The sequence below is a fragment of the Passer domesticus genome, chromosome 19 (assembly GCF_036417665.1).
Source record: "Passer domesticus isolate bPasDom1 chromosome 19, bPasDom1.hap1, whole genome shotgun sequence".
NCBI classification, from domain to species: Eukaryota; Metazoa; Chordata; class Aves; order Passeriformes; family Passeridae; genus Passer; species Passer domesticus.
Window position 1 is genome coordinate 10,756,643 of NC_087492.1, and position 15,125 is coordinate 10,771,767.

The window sequence follows — 15,125 nt, forward strand, 5'->3', positions numbered from 1 at the left end:
ATAAATATATTTTTTCATATGTACACATTACTTATATTCTTTTATTATATATAAAAATATAATAAAATAATATAAATATATATACTATATATTTATTATACATAATATATAAATATATTATATTTTATATAAATTTATACAAGTATGTTATGTTATTAATATGAATAATTTAGATATTAAATTATAGTATTTACTAGAAAAATATTCTATGTAATATATTTTATATTAACTACTATAACAATTATATTAATATTATAAGATATAATGTAATATATTTCTATTAATACATTATATTATTTATTATTATGTTATTTTTTAATATATTATATGTATTGCTGTATATATAGTACATATACAGCAATATATACTCATGACACCAGGAGCTCTCTGTGGAGGGCTGGACTCTGGTCCAGGCTGGGGTTTGGCTGCCCCTTGCAGTGAGGCTGAGGAGCAGGACTTGGCTCATTCTGCAGAAAGCAGATTTGGGACCAGGGTGTCCCAGCAGATCAAGGGTGGTGGCCACAGGGTGCCTCAGTAAGGTTCCTTGAGGGCACACAGCCAGCCCAGGACAGCACAATCCATGGGATCATCACAGCATGGCTCAGGCTGGAAGGGACCTTACAGCTCGTGTCATTCCAACTCATCAGAAAACTAATTTATTACTTCTTTATACTATATTATGTTAAAGAATATTGTACTATATTAAAGAATACAGGAAGGATACTTACTCAATGCTAAAAATATAATAATGAAAACTCCTGACTCTCTCCGAAGTCTGACACAGCTTGGCCCTGATTGGCCAAGGTATCAAAACAACTCACAGCAGAATGCAATGAAACAATCACCTGTGGGGAAACAATCCCGAAACACATTCCACATGAGCACAACACAGGAGAAGCAAATGGGATAAGAATTGTTTTCCTTTTCTCTGAGGCTTCTCAGCTTCCCAGGAGAAAAATCCTGGGCAAAGGGATTTTTCAGAGAATGTGAATGCCACACCCTTGCCTCCAGTGCGAATGCTGGGGCTGTCCTGCAGCTCTGATGTCCCCCCTGAACTGCCCATCCAGCTGAGGGCCAGCCCTCTCCCCCTGGGGACTGTCCCACTGGGAATGTGAATGGTCCAGCAGCTCCAACAGCACTTTGTTTGCTCTGAAGGGGGGTGACAAAAAAGCCTGGAAAAAAGGACTTCTGTGAGACCTTGGAAGATTAGGCCAACACAGGCTGCTGAACAGTGGCTGGGATAGCAGGGCTGCACTGCTGTCCCTGCCCTGGCTCCTGCAGATCACAAACACACACTCCCAGTCCTTCATTTCCCCATGCTTCAGTTCCTGTCCGTCCAGTCCTTTTATTCCACCTGTGACACAGAAGTTAATTTGAGAAAAAGGATAAAGTGTCACATTCTCTTGAGAAATGAACATGTAAATGGCCTGGAAGCAACATAATTTTTCTCTCTCTTCTTTCTTCTTCTTATTTTTATTTTTTTTCCCCTTCCCTACCATGAAAACAGCATTAAATCTCTGATTTAATCTCTTGATCTGCTCTTTTGCCAGCTGCTTCCCCAGTGCCAGAGAGGGTGGATGGGCCATGGGCTGGGGCACAGGGAGGGCCTGGCTGGCTGGAAGCAGCTGGTCCAGCTGGTCCCAGTGCTGGTCCATGTGGGATGGGCAGTGGGGGCACATCCATGGGTGTGTCTGGGGGTGGGTGCAGCAGAAGGAGCAGGAGCAGGCTCTTGGCAGCCCTGTGGGGTCACTGAGGTTGAGCACATCATGGAGCACTTACCTCAAGGGCTTACACACAGGTGTCCTTGGCATGTGCCTCCTAGCAGCAGGAATAGCAGGGAAGAGAAAAAAGAAGGATTTTTATTGATTGCTTTGGAAGGAAGGTTGCTGGTGTATAGCGACTTTTGGGAGCACAGAGTACAGGCACAGATCAGAGGCTCCAATTATGCAGAGAAAAATATACAGCTCTAAAAAATAACCCTCCCTTAGAAAGGCTTCAGCACTGTAACAAAATATTAATGTTTAAAGATATTCCTTCTTAATATTTCAGGAAGCAATTGGAAGTCCCACAGTATAGTTCATTCTACTTTTTAAATGGAAATATTTAACTTGGAGCAACAGAGCTCATATTGGCTCCAAGATAAACTTTCCTTGGCAGTTGCAGCTCGTGTATAATGCTAAAAGCAGCTCCATCTTTGGGGTGGCATTTTTTTTTTTAGCTCATCTTGGAGAGCCAAGCTCTGAATTAAACTGAGGGCTTGAGCAGCTGCTATTTTGCCAGTGAGTCCAGAAGCTTGTCTGAGGCTGGGGAGGGGGAAAAAGGGCTGTTTGGAGGGGGAGGCAGGATCCATACAGAAGGTTGGACTAATTAAATCTGGAGGAGTCACAGGAGAGCCCAGTGTTTCTGCATATTGTATCTTCAAAGCTTTCCCTTGTGCAGGGCATGATAAGGAGAGGATCATCTTGACACTTTCATCTTCTCCTCAAAGGGTGAGCATTGAGCTAAATAAAGAAATAAATACACATTGATTACACAGGGAGGGACAGAAATATCTGCTTGTTCAAACAGCTGATGTGTCTCCCAGGGCTCCTTCTGCTCATTAATAACCATATTTATTATTTTATTGCTATTATTTTTCAATTTGCCAATTGAGTGCTGTATTGCAGGCACTCCTGTTTTCACACACACCCTCTGATGTCAGCAGCCTCTGCCAGCACTGGCACATCTCCCCCCTTTCAGAGAAACATGGAAATGGAAAAGCAAAGGTGTGCAGGGGGTCTGTCTGGTCCTGCTGCCAAGGGCTGCTGAAGGAAGGCTGGGTCAGGTTTGCCCAGGGCAGGAGCATCTCTGTTTCAGTATCAGGGTTCATGTGTGCCTCCTTTCTGTCCCTGCAAGTGCTCAGCTCCAAAATCCTGTCCCTGTTGTTCCTGTCCTTTAACTCCTTAAAGCTCCTTTAACTGGGAGCATAAAACTATAGATTTGGAGATTGATAGGAGAAAAAACCTCCCAGGGATCCTCCAGTGCTGTGTCCATGTGGGAGCTCTCTCAGCTCCCCAACACCTCTATGCACTGTGGGAGCACGAGGCTGGTGGCATCCCTAAAACCCCAGGAAAATGGGTGAAAGTTTCCAGTGCTGCCTCTTTGTTTAACAGATCTCCTATCAACCTTTTTTCCTAAGAGTTGCAGCTGGCATGGAGATTTGAGATGGACCCTAAAGCTGCAGGCTTGTCCTTGGAGAGGGTGTCCAGTGTGGTGGGTAGGGCAGGGGCTGAGGAAAAGCAAAGCAGACTCCAGAGGGGTTGGTTTTGCACTTAAACACACTGGAATTAACCCCCCGATACCAATACATTGGTGTTCAGTCTTTGGTGGCCCAAGGAACAAAACTGAGTTGTTCCTGTAAAAGAAAAAAAAGACACAGTGATCTGGAGACTAAAACATGGTATAGGCAAATCTTTCCTAGCAGAGTGCTGAACCCAAATCTGCTCAAAGAGAGGACTTGGACTTTTTAGGGTGAATACAGCACATAAGCCTTCAGCTTCAGAATGTTTCACCAAATGGTTATTTCTCAAGGTGTTGTGGTGAGTCCCAGCAAAGCAGAGAGGGATTTCTGCAGCTCCTCCAGTGCTCCTGGATGGACACATGTTGCAGTGTGTCAAGGCAGAAAAATTATAAAGAAAGGCCTCCTAAAATCAGGCCTTCTCTCCTAAAATCAGTGGCTGGCCATGTCAGGCTAGCCCTTTGCAAGTTCCCATGTGAAAGCAATCCCAGTGTGAGCAGTTCATTAACATAACAATCAAAAAAACCAACTTGTACCTGTATAAACTGTTTTTACACTGTTAGATAGAAAAATGAAAACTATCTCACAAACAACTGTCCCTGCAGTACACACTGAGTCTTTGAGTGACCAATCAATACAGAATAACAACTTGTTACTGACCAATAAAGTAATTAACAAGAAAATTACTGACCAATTGGAGTCCCACAGGAGGTCTGTAGAACTGTATAAAAAGGAGTGATGTGAATAAAGAGAGGGCTTTGTCCACCATGAAGAAAATGGAGTCTGTGTGATTTATTCCCACAGACACAGACCCTGAGCCAAGGCAGAGCTGCTCACAGGCTGCCTGGCAGCTGGAACACCCGGCAAAATCCCTTCTTCAGCTCAGGTCTGTAAACCTGGGGTGGAAAATGAGGCTGTGTGTGGGGAGGGGCAGCCAAAGGCATGGGCTGTGCTGGCCCAGGGAGCATCACTGCAGCCCTGCCATTGCCCAGGCCTGTCCCAAGGCACCCTCCTCTGCCCACTGAGGGATGTGCTATCAGCCCAGATGATAATTACAGAGTGAAATGTCAGCCTTATTCACAGGAGCATCATTACCCATTAGCTAATTAGGCATTAGCCATTCCAGCACTGCTGTCAGCTGCTTTTTAAAAAGCCACTGGATATTAGCAAAGAGAATCACTTTGAAATTGCACTTATGATGGTTGGTTTGAAAGAGCAGGGAGTCCTCTGATGCTTTTAGCATCTTGGAAAGCACAAATACCTCTTTTTCCCCCCATCTCAGAGGTAAGGAAGAGAGGAAGTCATCCCCATTTCTGATTGTGTCCTGCAAAAAAGGACACGATTCCATCTGGGCAGGGATGGGGACCCACAGTGACTCAGGTCTATTCAGTGATGGGAACAGGACCAGTGGGAAGTTTGGCAGGGACACTGGGCTTGACTGAGATCCACATTTTAGCTTCAGTTCATATCTCTGGGTGTGGGCAAGTCTTCTGGTGATAACTGAATTTTAACTTAAAAACCTGAACCTGTGGTGACAGAAATGGCTTCTGGTGGTTGCTCTAAATCTTCTCCCAACACCTTTGAGACCATGGTTGAGCCTTTCCTGGGGAGGAAGTCCAGGGCTGCTCTCACCCACATGGCAGCTCAGCAGGACCCTTGCCCTGGCTTTTGGTAACTCCCCAGTAAAACTGTGTTTCCTCTTCACTCTGAGTGGCCTGAACATGACACTTCACAGGAGACTTTCTGGTTTCCTGCCTGTCTTGCACAGCTCAGAAAGCCCTGGGGATTTGCTCTGTGACCCCCAGAAGCAAAGCTGGCAGGGATGGATGGGAGTGAAGTGACCTTGGAGGGGCTGCTTGGGCTGGTTCCAGCCCACCCCCACCAGCACCACGTGTCTCTGAGCAGGGCAGGGCTGGGGTTAGGGGTTACCTGGGTCTGCTCTCATTGCTTTTTACCTTCAAACATCCACTGCTAGAGCTTGTGGATGCTGCCACATCCTCATTCTCCTTTCACAGAAATGCCACAGGGCAGGAGGGAGACTTTCCTTCAAGTGTCCAGAGCTTAGAAGAGATGTGGTGGAAGGTGGTTCTTCTCACAACAGAGTGGGGGAAAGGAGCAGATCCATATTTATATAGATCTGTCATCTCTATGTAAACCTGGGGAATAAAGAGCAATTTTATGTACATTAGATAAGGGAGCCATGTTCTCCTTTTAAATGAAGCAAAGATTAAATTGGTCCCAATAGGATGGCTCTTAATTCCTTCCATTTATATATTCTTGTTTTATTATGCTTGTGTGATAGCAGCACTTAGTAAGGCAGACTGAACAGATAAAGTAATCAAAGAAAGTCCACAGGAGTGATTTGCCCAAATTATCAATATATCTAATGCTACTTCCTGCCTTATTTTCCTTGTATTTCCTCATCACTTTGCATTTCAGTGTTTAACAGGAGTCAGGGAGAAGCCCCTGCTCCTCTAGCAGCACCCAGCAGTGAACCAGGCCTCTCCTGACAGCCCCACTTACCATGGCCACAATAAATTACAGCTCCTTTCTGTGTGCCTTTGTGCCTTCCAGCCTGGATTAGGGAAATAGGGCCCAGGTGTGGAAGTGACAGCCTGGCCAGAGAGAGAGAAAGCAGGATAAGCTGGTAAGGAGATAAACAATGATAGCCAAATATTAAAACAGGTGGTGTTTTTAACAATCTGTTTTGCTGTTTTCCTCATAAGGTAGTTGACAAATGGGTGTCTTCTTAATTAGCCAGTCATGTGAAATGCATTGATTAAATGACCAATCAGGGCCAGCTGTGGCAAACTAAGGTAACAAAGGGAGGGGATCACATAAATGGGGCTTTTGCCATCTTGCCTCCTGATATGGCTCTGTGTCCTCTCTGATTCAATGGTGACACCAGGAACCTTTTCTACCTCAGGGCAGGGTGAAGGTTTACCAGGAACACAACCACAGCCAGATTTACTGATGTCCAAAATTCAGTGTCCCACGCCATCTGCTGCTGCTGGCCCCAAGGCTCTGGCAAGCTCCAGCTGCCACAGCACAGCAGGTATTTGTGCACATGTGGGTCAGAAAGAGTTAAAAATGGGCAGCCATTGGCATTTGTTATCTGAGGGTGGTGAGACACTGGCACAGGCTGCCCAGAGAGGTGGAGGATGCCCCATCCCTGGTCAGCTGGACAGAGCAGTCTGGTCCAGTTCATGTCCCTGCTCACTGCAGGGGGTTGGACTGGATGGATGCAAAGATCCCTTCCCACCCAAACCATTCTGTGAAAAGTGCCCAGCTGGAGTCAAATTTCAAGCCTGGGAAGGAAGGGAGATGCTCCATGAGTGGGATGTGTTGCTGGGTGGTCTCCCAAGGTTTCCCTGCTCCTTCAGCAGGCAGCAGCCAAGGCTTTGGAGGGAGAGACTCAGGATGTGAGTCCTTGTTCCCAGCTTGTTGGCTGTGATACCTTTGTTTTGAAAACGTCGTTCTTAATGCCAGGAGGTTTCTGGAAAAACTGTTAAGAATGAATTCAGAGTAATTTAGGAGGCAGTGAGCAGGAAATGGTCTGTGGTGGGTGCCTGCACAGGGTGAGGGTAATCCAGAATAAGCACAAAGAAGGGGCAGGGGCTGGACCTGGCTTAAACAGGGATGGTGGTGTGGCTGTATGTTGCAGTAAGGTAGAAAAATTATAAAGAAAAGCCTTATAAAATCAGGCCTCCTCTGGCTGGCCTGTCATTTCTTCTAAGTGCAGCTAGCCCTTTGCAAATTCCCATGTGAAAGCAATCCTGATGTGTGCAGTTCATTAACTTAATCTATTCCTGGGTAAAAGACAACTTGCACCTGTACAAACTGTTTTTACACTGTTAGATAGAAAAATGAAAACAACTTACAAACAACTGTCCCTGCAGTAGACACTGAGAGTGTACTGTGTGTACTGAGTGACCAATGAATGCAAAATAACCACTTGTTACTGACCAATAAAGTAACTGCCAAGAAAGCTCCTGACCAACTGGAGGTCTGTAAAAATGGATAAAAAGGAGTGATGTGAATAAAGAGGGGGCTTTTTCCACCATGAAGAAAATGGAATCTGATTTATTCCCACAGCTGTATCTCCTGGCAGGGCAGGGGCACTGGGTTGGGGCCATGTGAACTCCCAGGACAGAGAGGCACCAAGCAGAAACTGTTCCTTGGGCTGGGGGCTGTTTCCAGTGCCAGGAGAGCTCAGCAGGGAGGTGAGGCAGTGGTGTGTCAGCTCTGGACACATCACACAGTCCCACAGCTGTGGCAGCATGGCCAGGTCCTTATGCCTGCTGGAATGGGGAGGGAAGAGGGAATGCAGGCTTGGTGTGCTTGAAAAAGCAGCTGGTGTTGGCTCTGGGTGGGGGTCAGAGGGTCATGAGGAGGTGGGCACAGCCTGGGGCCACTGGGACCATTTTCAAAGACACAGAAGCATCCCGGCATGGACCCTGCAATGCCTAGCACCCTGTGTTAGGTGCACAGACTCCTGCTCTTGAAGCCCTCCCAGGTTCATTCGGGAGCTCAAAGCAAGCCCTGAGCAGCCTGCCCTGAGCCAGCAGGGCTCTCTCCCTGTGGGGTACCCAGGGAGGGCATCAGCGCTCAGAGCTCCCTGCAACCAGAGACATCTCTGACCTGATGCTCCTTATCTCTCCAAACACCAGCATCCCTCCAGGCCTTGGAAGAACCTCCCCATGACCTATCTGCAGTGTCAGGCACTTCTGCACCTGGGAAAAATCCCTGTTTCTGGGAGTCTGGGAGGCCAGAAGGCTGCAGGGAGCCAGGACCATGCCCATCCAGCCAGCCAGGGCTGAGTCACAGCAGGGTCATGTCCGTGTCCCCATGGGCAGTGTCACATCCCCCCAGGCCACGCACTGCACCACAGCCTGCCACGTGTCCTGCACCACATATCTGCACCTGGGCAGCACCTACTGAACTCCAGCTTTTGGAGTAAAAGCCAACCTGTGCCACTGCCAGGGGTTGAAAGCATCAGCCTTGCTCTTCCTTTGCTATTGAAGCCCAGGATATTTATTTTTGATGGGTGAAAATCTCTGTGGGGCTTTCCTGTTTTAGATACAGCCTAGAAGAGAGGAGAAGCCTCTCATTCCCTGTGGATTTCTCCCCGGGGTGCTGCTGGTGGAGGAACCAGTGGCAGGTTTAAACATCAGGTGAGGGCAGCTCTGCCCCAGCCTGGTCTCACAGATTCCATGTATGAAACACAGAGCCAGGAAAATTCCCTGTTCTCAGAAGGAAATTCAGAATAAAATGCAGGGGGAGATGTTTCTTTTTGCCTGGTCTAGCTCCAGCAGCATCCCTGATGTTTTGCTAGGAGGGGTCTTTGACCTGAGTGATCCATGGCTAATTGAGGTGGGTTGTCCATACAGAGGCACTCAGCCTGGCTGTGCAGCAGGGAATTGTACTGAGACTGTGTGCCTGTGGATGTGTGTGTTAAACACTTTCCCCAAGAAACGTGTGCACGGCTGTGTATATGTACAGTTTAAGTTATCACTCTAAACTTAATAGGATTACAGAGATCTGCAGACAAATGAACATATCCCTCTATAGCCTTATCATCAGCTGATAAGTAAAAGCCCAAAGATTGTTGAGACAATTATGTTTTGATATTCATCTTAATACTTGTTCAGGAGACAAAATGAATAAATTGCTTTTCAGCACCATGGGTGTGAGCAAGAGCCCACGTGCCTGTGGCTGGGATCCAGCTTTGGACACAGCATCTTTTCCTGTTCCTGTCCTGCAGGGCCAGGATGGAGCTTTGCTCATCTCCCCAGTCTCTGCAAGGTGGACACAACCTGAACCCAGCCCCACCAAGCCCTCACCATGGCAGCTTCCATAAATCTGCTGTTCTCACTCTGATTTCCTGGAGGGAGCTGAGGCAGGATTGCAGCTTGCTGGTCCCTGACCAGCCCGTGGAAAGCAGAGCCAAGCCTGTCTGTCTCTAATTGTGGGCTCACACCTCCACGGCTTGGCACAAATGGTTCCATGAACGTTTGCTCCTGCCCAAGGCTGAGCTCAGGCTCTGCTCCCCCGGCTTTGGAGTGTGAGGAGAACTGACCCACAGCCAAACCCTGCCCTGGCACATGGCCCCAGCCCAGCAGGGACACCCAGGCACCTCCCAGGCATTTCCAGAACTCCATGGCACAACGGCAGGCAGTCTCCCCTTCCCTTCTCTGGGTCTGCTTCTTGTCCTGCTGATGCCAGGCCTGGAGCAGCAGCACAGAGCTCACCTGGCACTGGGTCCCTGCTCCTCTTCTGCACAGGCTGGAGGGACTGACCTGCTCATGTTGGTCCTCAGCCTGCCCCAGCACTCCCCAATGGCCTGGCTGCTGGCTTTGGCAGCCACAAAACCCAGGAATTTTTGTAGCCCCTCTGTCGGTATGGGGCAGGGGGATGTGAGCTGGAGCAGAGAGAAGAGCCTTGCTGGAAGGAAATATTCCATCCTCTGGTGTCCTGTGATTTTTGGCCTTGTTCTTGTGCTAATCTGGAAGAGTTTTCTGGAGATATTGAGAACAGCTGCCCCTCTAATTAGACTTGGGAATGTTTGTATTAGCAAAAGTGTCAAATTTCTCCATTACAACAAAAACAGAAGACACTTTGATCCAGAAAATTAGATGACTTCAGCTTCGTATGAAGTTGGAGCTCTCCTCATGTTTGAGAAACAAAGCAGAGGAGAATAAAGCAGGGGATGCTCTCAGCTGTGGGTGTGGGCAGGCTCTCAGGAGCCAGCTGAGCACTTTGACTCAGGCTGGTGCCTCAGACCTGCAGAGCTCTTGAGTTATGCCAAGCAACCTGGAAAAACTGAAAAATTTACACCCAAATTACCTGTAAAACAACAGTGCACATTGGCAACTACACCAGCATTTTTCAGAAGTCATTGATTTTGTCACAGGTCCTTTTTGACACAGGTGAAATCTCTCCAGCTTTCTTTGAGCAGTTTCAGTTCAGGCCAGCCCATGTTTTTCCTGTGGGAAGCTCCATGGGGTGGCTCACAGCAGCTGCTCTGGGGTGGACCTGTCTCCATGAGGAGCACAAACAGCTCTCCCCATGTTCTTACAGAGCTCAGGCCAGGATTTACAGCCAGGGCTCAGTGCAGGGGGCTGCAGAAACATCCTCCTGTTAGAGGGAACATCCTCCAAAGGCAGGAGGTGCAGCCACAGCTGCTCTGGGGCATCATTTGCAGAAGGGCAGAGCTGGGCTCAGCTGTGCTGCTCCCCGTGCTCACCATGCAAGCAAGCTGCCTTCAGCTTGAATCTCTAATCTCTTCTTATCTCTACATCCTTATTCCAGACAGGCTTTTCCTCCTAACAGTGTGTAAAGAAAGCAGGGGGATCTACTTGCCATTACCTGCATTGAAATAACACTGGAGGGTTGTCATCTTTAAATCCCACCAGGCAGATGCTTTTGTAACATCTTAAAACTAACCAATGAACCCAGAATCAACCTCCCAAATAGAAAAGGGAGATAAAAGATTCATCCTTCCACATACTTTAACAGTAGGAGAGCAGTGATATTTCAAAAGCAAGACAGACATCCTGGAGGTGAAGGCAAAGGACGCGTGGGAAGCACAGAGAGGATGCAGACTTTAAAGGTGAGCAGGAGGGCATCTGTGCTCAGCACTGCGAATGCTTCAGTCACAAGATGAGACCTCTTGATTCTGCACTGAAGTGGAATTGCACATTTCTGCCTCTTATTTACTCTGCAAACAGAAAGCAAAACCTCCAGCCCCATTGCTTCCCAGGGAGAGTGGCTGCATTGCCAGGACGTGCAGCAGCAAAGAGGGGCTTGGAGTGTCCTGGCAGGCTGGGCAGTGCACCCACAGCCCTGTCAGACAGCCTCAGGTGGGGTGAAGAGCTGGGTGTTTGCAAATGTCCCCAGAGCACAAGCAGGCACTGATTTACCAGGAGCTGAGGTGGTTCCAGCCTGCAGCAGCTCCAAGTGCTGGCACAGCCTGGGCTGGGCATGGCCAGGTCAAACAAGCCCCAGCCTTGAAACAGAGCCCCCATGTTCAGAGTTTGGAAATAAATGTAGAACTGTGTCACTTTCCAAGCCCACCATCCCATGTCCCCCTGCAATGTCTGTGCTTGTGTGGAAGTGACAAGAAAATCTCCAAACCCACCAAGAAGCCAGTAGAGTGGTTGTGAAAAGCAGTGGTTTTCTCTTACTAAATTTGCTTGGGTTTCCTCTCTTTCTTTTGCTTTTGGCTCCCATCAGCTCATGAGGTGTGTTAGCCAGCTCTGCCAGGGCCTTTCTGGAGGAGCTGCTTCATGTCCTGCCTCTGGCTTCACTGGGAACAAGGGTGGCTCTGAATTCCCACCAAGCCAAACAAAGCTGCATCAAGAGGACATTCAATTCCTTCCCATAAGGCTAAGTTATTTAAGGTATATTATAAGGTATTATAATATTAAGGTATATGATATTATAAGGTAGGTGTATATATATATATTATAAGGTGTATTAAGAAGGTATTTTTCTAGGTGTAAAAAGTTTTTTTGTCATTTTTATTATGTTTTAATTATAATGAGGGATAAGGAAGGGAAGGCAGTGAGCACCAAGTCTGAGTAGGGCAAGGGCAGGCTCCATGGAAAAGGAGGAAAGTATGTCCTTGGGACATGGGCTCATGGTGTTACTTCAGTGCCTGAGAGCTGTTTTATTTTTAAAAGACTAAAAAATAATCTTTAACATTTGCATAGATAGCTTGTGTCCTTCTCCTCAGTTTTTTCCATGGACATGGAGCCACCAGCCAAAGCAGGGCCAAATTCCCAGAGGAGATGTTGCTTTTCCCTGCTTGTAGCTGAGCTGAAACTGCTGTCACACAACACCTTGGACACAAAATATTGACACAGCTTTATCCAATTACAGTCTGAACCTGTGGGACAAAAATCTGTTGACAGCTGTTAAATGTGATGGCATTATCTGAGTCTCTGGAGGTGGGAAGCTGTGGATCACCAGATGTGGAGAGACTGTGCATGGAATCCCACGTGGAATCTGTCCATATGGGCTTGCCCTGGATTTACATCCTCTTTTAGATGTTTGCTCTGAGCCAGTGTCCAAAATGAGATTGTACAGACTTCTGGTCCTTCCCATCATGCTGAAAAGAGGAGGGAACAGTGGATGGACTGTTCCTGCCCCCTTAGGAAGGCAGCCTGGGTGTGATGGAGCAGAACCAGCCCAGGAGGTGTGCTGGGGCCCTGGCACAGAGGCTGTGGCTGCCCCTGGAGCCCTGGCAGTGCCCAAGGCCAGCCTTGGAGCAGCCTGGGACAGAAGGAGCTGTCCCTGCCCATGGCAGGGGATGGAATGAGGTGGTTTTTAAGGTCCCTTTGAACCCAAACCAGTCTATGGTTTTGTAAAGAGCTTTTCCACTTGATCTGGCACAGGATGCTGATGGGTCTGAGGCAGCCCTGCTTCTTCTCTGCACTGCTGGTCCCACATGGGTGAGGGGCACCTGAAGCCTGCAAGAAGCAGAGCTCTAGTTTTCCACAGACACGGATTCCCAGGGGGGTATGTGTGTTATTAAGGGAACAAACTGATGTGCAAGTTGGCTGGTTTTCTCTTTTCTTTTTTCTTTTTTTTTTTTTTCTTGAGCCTGGCATCTTGCTCAGTATGGGAGGCAATTTAGAAAAACAGCTACTGAAGGTTTTTAATTCAAGTATGAATGTGTCTTCAGCTGGGGCAACTGATTGCCTCTTCCCTGAGGTATAAGCTGTCTTATAAAGCACCATTCACTGCTGTAATGGCCTGCTCCCTTTGGGGCAAAACACTCCATTTTAACTAAAAGGGGGTTTGTATACAAACAAGACTTGATGCATCCCAACCAAAAGTGCTCCATCGGGGCCCTGAGCCCAGGGGTGAAGCACAGCAGGTCCAGGACAGGGATGTGCCCTGGTCCTGCTTGGGGACAGGGAAACTCCAGCACCAGCTCAGCCAGGCTGGAGCTGGGCTGGCTGGAGGCTGCAGGAGGGGAGAGCTGCTCCCTCTGCTCCAAAAGCAGCACAGCAGACAATTAATTAGCAGCAGGACTGGTTGCATGGCAAAGACACACCGTGCACCCTATCTGCATGCAAATATCCCGTGGGCAGGCAGGATTAGAGGGGCTGGCAGGAAATGATGGCTGGGAGGGTTTAACCTTGAATATTGCAAAAGGCACTGCTGCTGCTGCTTATTTTGACACATGTGTGGGTCAGCCAGACCATGGAGGAGAATAATTAGGGAGGGAAAGGAATGCAAACTCTTATTATTGAAGCTACCTGGGGGCTAATGGCATGAATACATTTGTTCTAATTGACCCGTGGCCCAGTGCTGATAATTTCTCTGCAGAGATAGCCACCTCATCTGTGCTGTGTGCCAACATGGATGTAGGGAATAATTGCAGCCTTGGCTCCATCTCGTTCCCACTCTTCTGGAGAATAGCTAATTTATGACAGAAAATAATGACTAATGTTAGAATAAACAATATTATGACTCAAGTGACTTATGAGTGCTGCAGATATGATGCACATTTAATAGGACATGACTTATCCAGACATGTAATTCTTTTCCTGAGCAGACTAAAGTAAGTGTGGCAGAAATGCCAGAAACAGCTTTGCAATTGGAATATGCAATTTAAAATAAGTAAAGATTACTCCCAGGTAGTTTATTGCTTTAACTACATCAAGGCAGGTCCCTGTAGCAGACTGCATAATGACTCTCATTTCATTTTTGGTTTGTGTCAAATATCTTCAGTTAGTTTTGCTTTATTGGCTTCATGCAATTTATTGCAGCACTAGAATGTGATTGTAATGCAACTAGTATTTTAGTTTTATCTTCCACTGGTAATTTTTCTTCTTTATGGAGCCTATACTGTCTGCATTAATAAAAGCCATAGAAATTATACAGCGTGGAACCAGGTTTTAGTAAGTGCCAGTTTGCCATAGAAGAACTGAACTAGCAGTGCTGTTCTGCAGCCCAGAGGAGCACACACAGGGGCCAGGATGCTCTGTGGCACCTTCACCAAAACACAAACACCACCCAAGCAGTCCTGTTTGTCAGAAGGGAGCACAGAGTGAATTCACCTCACTAAACAGTGTCACATTCATATTTTCTGAAAAAATCCCTTTGCCCAGGATTGTCTCCTGGGAAGCTGAGAAGCCTCAGAGAAAAACAAAAATAATAATTATCTCATTTGCTTCTCCTGTGTTGTGCTCGTGTGGAATGTGTTTGGAGATTGTTTGCCCACAGGTGATTGTTTCATTGCATTCTGCTGTGAGTTGTTTTCACTCTTTGGCCAATCAGGGCCAAGCTCTGGAAAAAGTCTCAAGTTTTCATTATTATCTTTTTAGCATTCAGTAAGTATTCTTTCAGTAAGTGCTTCCCTTCCCCATTTTGGTTTGTTTTGGCCACAGCTGAAGATGCTCTGGGGAGTTCAGGCCAGCCACAGCATTCACATGATGCTTGTGGGACCCCAACTCACCCCTCCATTAGTAAAACATAGTAAAAAAAGAAAAAATTATTATTTCACTAAGTATTCTTTAGTATAGTATAGTATTCTTTAATATAATATAGTATAATAAAATAATAAATTAGCCTTCTGAGAAGATGGAGTCAGACTCATCATTCCTTCCTGCCATGAGGGTCCCCACAAACACAAAAAACCAAAGGCTGGTTCTGCCACATATCCAGGATTCAAAGCTGTCAGAGTGAGCCCAGTCTTGAGGGGTTTTGTAGAGGCTGTAGAGGCTCAGGTGAGGCCTCTGCAAGGAGACCCCAGACACAGACAGAGAGCTGTGCCTGGCCTGAGTGTGTCTGACACCTCTGCTGCTCAGGAAAGGACAGGGTTACTGCACCTGGG

The 15,125-nt window shown here is 47.2% G+C and overlaps 1 long non-coding RNA gene across 2 annotated transcripts; it reads right to left on the reverse strand.

The window, feature by feature from the left end:
* Window positions 1–1,791: 1,791 nt before the first annotated feature.
* On the reverse strand, window positions 1,792–6,014 carry LOC135283786 (uncharacterized). Of its 2 annotated transcripts, none has more exons than XR_010349425.1 (3): window positions 5,801–6,014; window positions 5,207–5,433; window positions 1,792–2,501 (listed from the first exon to the last, which is right to left on the reverse strand). It is a non-coding gene; the product is annotated as an uncharacterized LOC135283786 (long non-coding RNA). The 2 variants fall into 2 exon arrangements; XR_010349424.1 differs by having other exon boundaries at window positions 5,233–5,433; window positions 5,801–6,011.
* Between the last annotated feature and the right edge of the window lie 9,111 nt (window positions 6,015–15,125).